This window comes from Bombus affinis, unplaced genomic scaffold, assembly GCF_024516045.1.
Source record: "Bombus affinis isolate iyBomAffi1 unplaced genomic scaffold, iyBomAffi1.2 ctg00000743.1, whole genome shotgun sequence".
Lineage (NCBI taxonomy): Eukaryota > Metazoa > Arthropoda > Insecta > Hymenoptera > Apidae > Bombus > Bombus affinis.
In genome coordinates this window covers 44,425-50,767 of record NW_026109326.1, presented here as the reverse complement: position 1 = coordinate 50,767, position 6,343 = coordinate 44,425, and the positions used below count along the sequence as shown (strand labels likewise).

Here is a 6,343-nt window from a genome sequence, read left to right as displayed (position 1 = left end):
ACCGTCTCCCACGCGGCACTTTGCGTGTTGACCGGGAATCTCCCGATCTACATAAAGATAAAGATGCTCGGAGAGACTTACGAGAGGAACAAGATCCATAAGACCAAGATCGGCGCGGATGACGGCAACGAGCTGAAGGGGGAACTGGAGGCGCAAGGAAATTAATACCGAGTGCGCTGCTATTTACCAAAAAGAAGATGGACATCGATCATCACACCATGCAGCTGTTAACCGGGCATTGGAGTGTGGCGGCACTCGACAAGCCAAATACCACTCCAAATGCTTCCTCCAATCTTCCCAGTTGTGTACTTCAGCTTTCAGCAGATTCCTTTGGTACTGCTTTCTTTCTGCTGTTTTTCCTAGATACTTTCTTAAACCTTTGACTTTTTCCTCATTACCTTTTATTTTGTATCTTTTGCATTCCTCTTCATGCTCCGATATCCAGTCTGTGGCTTTTCGAGTTCCTTCAAATTGTTCTATATTGAAGTTTATTTCCTCTATTTCCCTCTTATCTCATTTTCGGAGAGTCTCTAGAAGTTTTACCATGTCAATTTCCGTCTTTGTTTTTCTTGTGCGAGTTATTTCTGGTTCCTCTAAGACAATGTCTCGAATTGCGAAGCTTGAATCCGTATTGATATACAATGTTGCTGTCTCGTCATCTATTGTGAGTTTAATATTTCTACATTGGCCTACCTTGGTTAGACTGTTTGCGACCTTCTTCACTATTGGTAAACTGAATAATTATTGATGGTACTTTTCTTCTTGATATTCCGGGGGGAAAATACAGCATATTTCGTCTTCTGGTCTTCTGATAGATTCTATATCTTCTCTATCTTCTACTGTTTCGCGTTCTCGTTCATGACGACGCGTAGGTTAACTTTCAGCAACATGGCGTAGGGAAAGTCGATTTATAAGGTTCAATAATTGGATAATTCAGGGATCGATTCTAAAGTCTGAAAATCGAGTTTTTTTATTATGAAGTAATTAAAAATACAAAAATAAACAATTAATATGCGTCTATAACAATAAATAACGATAATTATCTACATGGGAAATAACAAGTCTTTGATACAATGTTTACCTGAAAATCGAGAATCGATTTTCAACGTCCTTAGCTACCAATATTTCTCCTTCAGTCTTTAAAATCTTAAATAACTATTCTGTAACCTTATCTGTCTCTAATGTAACTCTCTGTCCGTTCGTTTGGGAAGAACGTGTTTCTTCAAATGGCCGTCCGTAAAACAAAGGAAGATCGTTCTGTCCATGAAACACAGCCTGTCGTGCTACCCGTAAAACGAAAAGAATCCCTATCCTACCTGAACTCTAGGGAGTTTACATATATATGTATGTATATTTTGCGCAATTTTGCATTTTTAAATTTCCTCTAAATGCGCGAAAGTTCATAGTTCATGTACGTAGGAGGATGATGACGTTGTTCAGTTACAGATATGTTGAACATTTTATCGAAATTGGTTGATCAATGGAATCAAGTAACAGACATCGAAAGATCTTTGCTATTTTCTTCTTCTTTCGACTAATTGCAATTTCTTCGAAATCTTTTTACACTTGGTCTATTAAATTAATCCTTCCAAATTGTCAAAAAAGAAGAAAAATAATCATGTCATGTTACAGTGCTAATGAAATGAAATTTCAAAATGTTTCATGTAGCGCGTACAATATGGACATACAAGTTTCCTATTGAAAATGTCAAAATACTTATGAAAACTTTATATCACGTACGCTGTCCCGCTTATCGTGGCCAATTTAATTAATACGAAGCAAAGGATCGTAAGATCATCTTGAATCAGAAGACACACGGAAATTGGCAAGCGTAGACGGAAATTCGGGACGATAAGTCGAGACGAGAGCAAGGAAATTGAAGTAGAGCTGAGGCAGATACCAGTTGTGTGGAATAGAAAGGATTCCAAAATGGTAGATAATGATACGAGGAAAGCCGGGTTACTCAATTATCCCGATTAATCGACTGTAATGTCTTCGAGGATGTCGCTAATTAATTATCAAAGTCCACGAAAGCTTAACTCGACGAGGATAAACAAATGTTTCATATGGTCGACCAGAGATAATTAATTTTCCTTAATCACGTTCGTCGAGCCAGCAGAAATTGGTTGGTTGAGTCTAGCGGAAGACAACTTGGATCTCTTCGTCGCGCCGCAGGAAAATCTGTGATCTTCTCTCCACGTTTTTCTTTTTGTCCCTTTTATGTTCGATGGCGGATCAATATTTCCCAAGTGACGGATTACAGGCCAGGCGTACCAGGAACTGCTAGACGAAGGTACGAGCTGCTTGGAAGCTGCATTAGCTTGGTAGCTTGTGGAATAATCCGCTTGAAAAGGAGCTATTCCGCGTGGAAGCTCCGGACGCACAAAACGCTGAGGAAACGGCAACCCCCTTATGAATTATTCCATCCCTTTTCTTGTATTTGAGAATTAAAGCACCAGTCCGTAGCCTGGTAGCTCTTGACCATAAGTTGAGTTCTATCAAATGTTCCATATTCTTCGACCGACTACAATTTCGGACAGAAATAAACGAACAGATAGTGGAAATAGGTATCGCTGAAACATCGTTGAATTAGGCCGCAATGGTTAGCTGGAGTTTTCGAAATTATTGAGATTTTAGTGCCGAAGCACTTTTTGATCGACGCTTATTTTACATAATTTCATCAGTTTTGTCTATTTTTTGTTTTGTGGGATTAATCGATCTAATGAATAAGCGACTAGAAAATACGGCTTGTTTACACAAAAGAGTAGACGTGTAATTACAATAATTAGGTAAATAATCTATTGCACTGCAAGGATATATAATAAATAAAATTTAACACATGTCATCGGTTATTATTTCGTAATTGGATGTGAAAGTAAAACAATATAAATAAACTTTAATAAATTTTATATATTTTTATTTCAACTTTTAATATTTCTTTTTCGTATGATAAACAGTGTAACAATCATCTGCGTGTAATGGTGCACAATTTGGCCATGAAAACACGAGTTAACTCGTGACCGGTCAAAGATGTGTTAAGTATGTACGACAATACCGTAATTCAATTAAACTTCATTAAGCGTACGTGTCTGACTTGAACGTATCTCATCTACTTCCGTTTCGACGAAAGCAAAGAGCTTCATATCGCAACAAACTGTTATATGAAACGAATTGAAAGTCTGATTTCGTTTGAAGGCAAAGGAACATTCTATCTGCTGTGTATGTATCGAGTTAACTTTAATGATCCAAAACCAGAGTTTCCGGGAGGAATCTCGTATCGTATGCAAATGTGACCACAGTTGTTACAAACGTGAACTAACAAGCGCATTGTAACGTTAAACTGGTTGCATAATGCAGGCAACTGATATCCGATACGAACATTAAGCAATAGGTGGTTTAATTTTCTAATAAACAATGTGGGAAATTTAAACAAATTGGTTTTGTGTTTCTGGCCAGCGAAATTGCTCTGACTGACTGAAATTTCGCATCGAAATCGCAGAATGGAGATGTTCATGTTTCTTCGAATGGTGGTCAGGTGTCTGATATTTGGATAGGTGCACGGAAGAAAAATAGCGTGAGATCTCGAGTATCGATCGAACGTGGAATTCATGACGACGACGTGGAAAGTCTTTGGAGAAGAATAAGAAACACATTGGCCATGATGGCACCAGAAAGATGGAAGTAGAAGTCTGGTGAAGAATCGGTCACGTCTAGGAGAAATGGCGCGCGTGAATTGACCGCGCAAAGTGCCCGTTAAAAATGAGAAACTGTGTCCCGATCCTCAAAACGAGCAACCAGACGCGAAGGCTAATTACCGTGGCACGAAGCGAATAAGATTAATATTGGGTCAACACTGAGGATAACTATGGAGTTTCAAAGAAAACAATTTCGCGAATTTACCTCGTCGAAAACAACTTATCGCGAATCTAGATTAAAATTACAATTACGAAAGGGCGAGAAAGACGAACATTTAATCGATATTAATTAGCGTAAGAAAATTAAACAAGTTGTGAAATTAATAATACGCCCTGAAACACCCGTAAAATCTAAATCGAATATTGAAATTAAATAAAAACAAATTTAATAGTAAAATTAATAAGATTTTTATCATAACATTTTATCTCTACATATTTTTACATACGTTTCAAAGGAAATAATAATTCAATACTTTCTATACGATTGCCCTGACTTTTGACCAACTTCTAAAGACCCGCCTTTCCTTTTGACATATTTTCGTGGAGTAATTAATCGTGAGACGAAGACCTCTGATCCTGCTCTCGATCGATAACCTTTCCACTAAGCAGAAGAATCAAGGTTCATCTCCGTGATATTTCATTCCCTCTGCTCTCTGCCTGGCGCGTCAGCTGCTTTCGTCGGTTTCCAACGGAACCGTATAATTTTTCTGTGGACCAGTCGCGCCATCCAAAAGAACGAGCATTACGTAGTAGAGGCTCATCGAGAAATTCTCTTCGTAGATAGGGGAGAAAGTCTTTTATCGTATGTTATACGAAACTTGTTGAGTAATTAATTAATGAGGTAATGAGATGTAATGAAACACTATTATCATGATTCGATAACTAATCGTATACTTCGAGCATGTTTATGAAGCGTATGCTTGCAATAAATATTTTCAAACTTCTACGTACATTTACAAATTCTTTTAACATTTCACCGATACAATCGGTGTAAATGTGTTTCATTGTGGTTTCAACGAAATTTCAAAATGTGTAGATTGTTTCCTGTCGTTGATAAAGATAATTCAAAATAATTGTACGTACGAAACATGCGTTTCTGGTGGTATCGTACCACGAAATGCAAATCGATCCTATATAGAGACGTATAAAGCACTATGCTAATTGCACTAAATCCTACACACGGTGCAAAGGACAGATCAGCAGCTGTGTCAAAGCGATATGGCTAAGAGATATTTGTTACATGATCGATAAATACCTCGTTAATGAGAAAATCAAATACGACGGTCAACTGGTCGCTTTTCATATCAATAATTGCCATTTCCAGAAGATCTAGTTAGTAACAGAAAATAATAGGACGAAAGCACTAAAACGGCGAAACGTCAATTCTAGTAACAAGAACGTGACAGGAAATTTCAATGACCAGTCGATCAAAATCGAGTTTGTCGTCTGAAACGCGTTCCCTCTTTGATATTTACCTTTATCCTTATCGGCGAGGATAAATGAAATTTCTTTTTTATCGAATCTTAAATACATTAGCGATACATTCTTTTTAATTACCACGAGCTTGTTTCCGAATTCAGTTACTCGAATGACAATCAATGGATTAAAGCTCTTTGCCGGTTGCCGACAACATTATAACGCAATTCCCTCGATAAAGTAGCTGTCATTCAGCCGCTTGTACCTCGTAGACGATGAATCGACAGAATTTAACGCCTTTGCCGAGACAGTAATGTAATTCGTTAGTTTAGTAACTCTATTCTTTCGCGGACGTGAAATTATTTACCTGAAATATGAAATTACTAATTGGGAAGAAGATAGATGTAGAAGGAAGGTTCTGTATTGACAAATTAAAGCACCCCTAAGATAAACCCAAGTAAAAGAGAGGGAGAGACAGACAGACAGGGAGATAAGTAAGAGAAATCTAACCCAAACCTAACTCTTATAAATGTTTCTTCTCCACCCATATTTAATTATTGTTTGAAACGCTTCAATTTTGTAAAATGAAATACTCGTAATAAATAATTCTTATCCTCCGGCATTTTTAATTTCTGTTTGATACATTTGAACGTATTTAAATAAAATATTCATTACGGTACATGACTCTTATATTTCAATATCTTTAATTTGTGTTCGATACATTTCAATTTCCTTATTTACACAATATTCATTATAATACATAATCCCGGTAAATGTTTTTGCGATTATATCGTAAAAGAAGTATATTTAATAAGATCGTGAAGTTGTAGATCTCATGATAACCGTGTTTACAGCAGCGTTAATTTTTATTCAACAACAAATAAAGATATAGGTCGTTCATTATTAAAACAGATTTTTTCTTTTCGTCTACGTATTTTTTCCTCGTTTTCCTGCTTCCGTCGGTAAACAGACGAATGTTCGACGATGTTATGAAAAAGTATGATATGCTCAGGGAAAATAAAACACACGCGCGTTATTTTGAAATGAATATCACGAACGTGTTAGTGCACGTCGGTGATTCCAGTAGTTGATATCAGCTGGATTTATTACCAGAAAATGACGTTGGAAATCTCGGCGTTGCAATGATTAAAAAGAATTGTCTCAACGAGATTTTTTCTGTCGAAAAATAAACCTTTGCCAATGGTTAGCTTTTCCCCGCTTTTGACTGTATA

General features: G+C 36.9%; 1 long non-coding RNA gene across 1 annotated transcript; it reads right to left on the bottom strand.

Moving 5' to 3' along the window:
* Positions 1–631: 631 nt before the first annotated feature.
* Positions 632–2,601, bottom strand: LOC126928249 (uncharacterized). Its single transcript, XR_007716474.1, has 2 exons — positions 1,082–2,601; positions 632–953 (listed from the first exon to the last, which is right to left on the bottom strand). It is a non-coding gene; the product is annotated as an uncharacterized LOC126928249 (long non-coding RNA).
* Between the last annotated feature and the right edge of the window lie 3,742 nt (positions 2,602–6,343).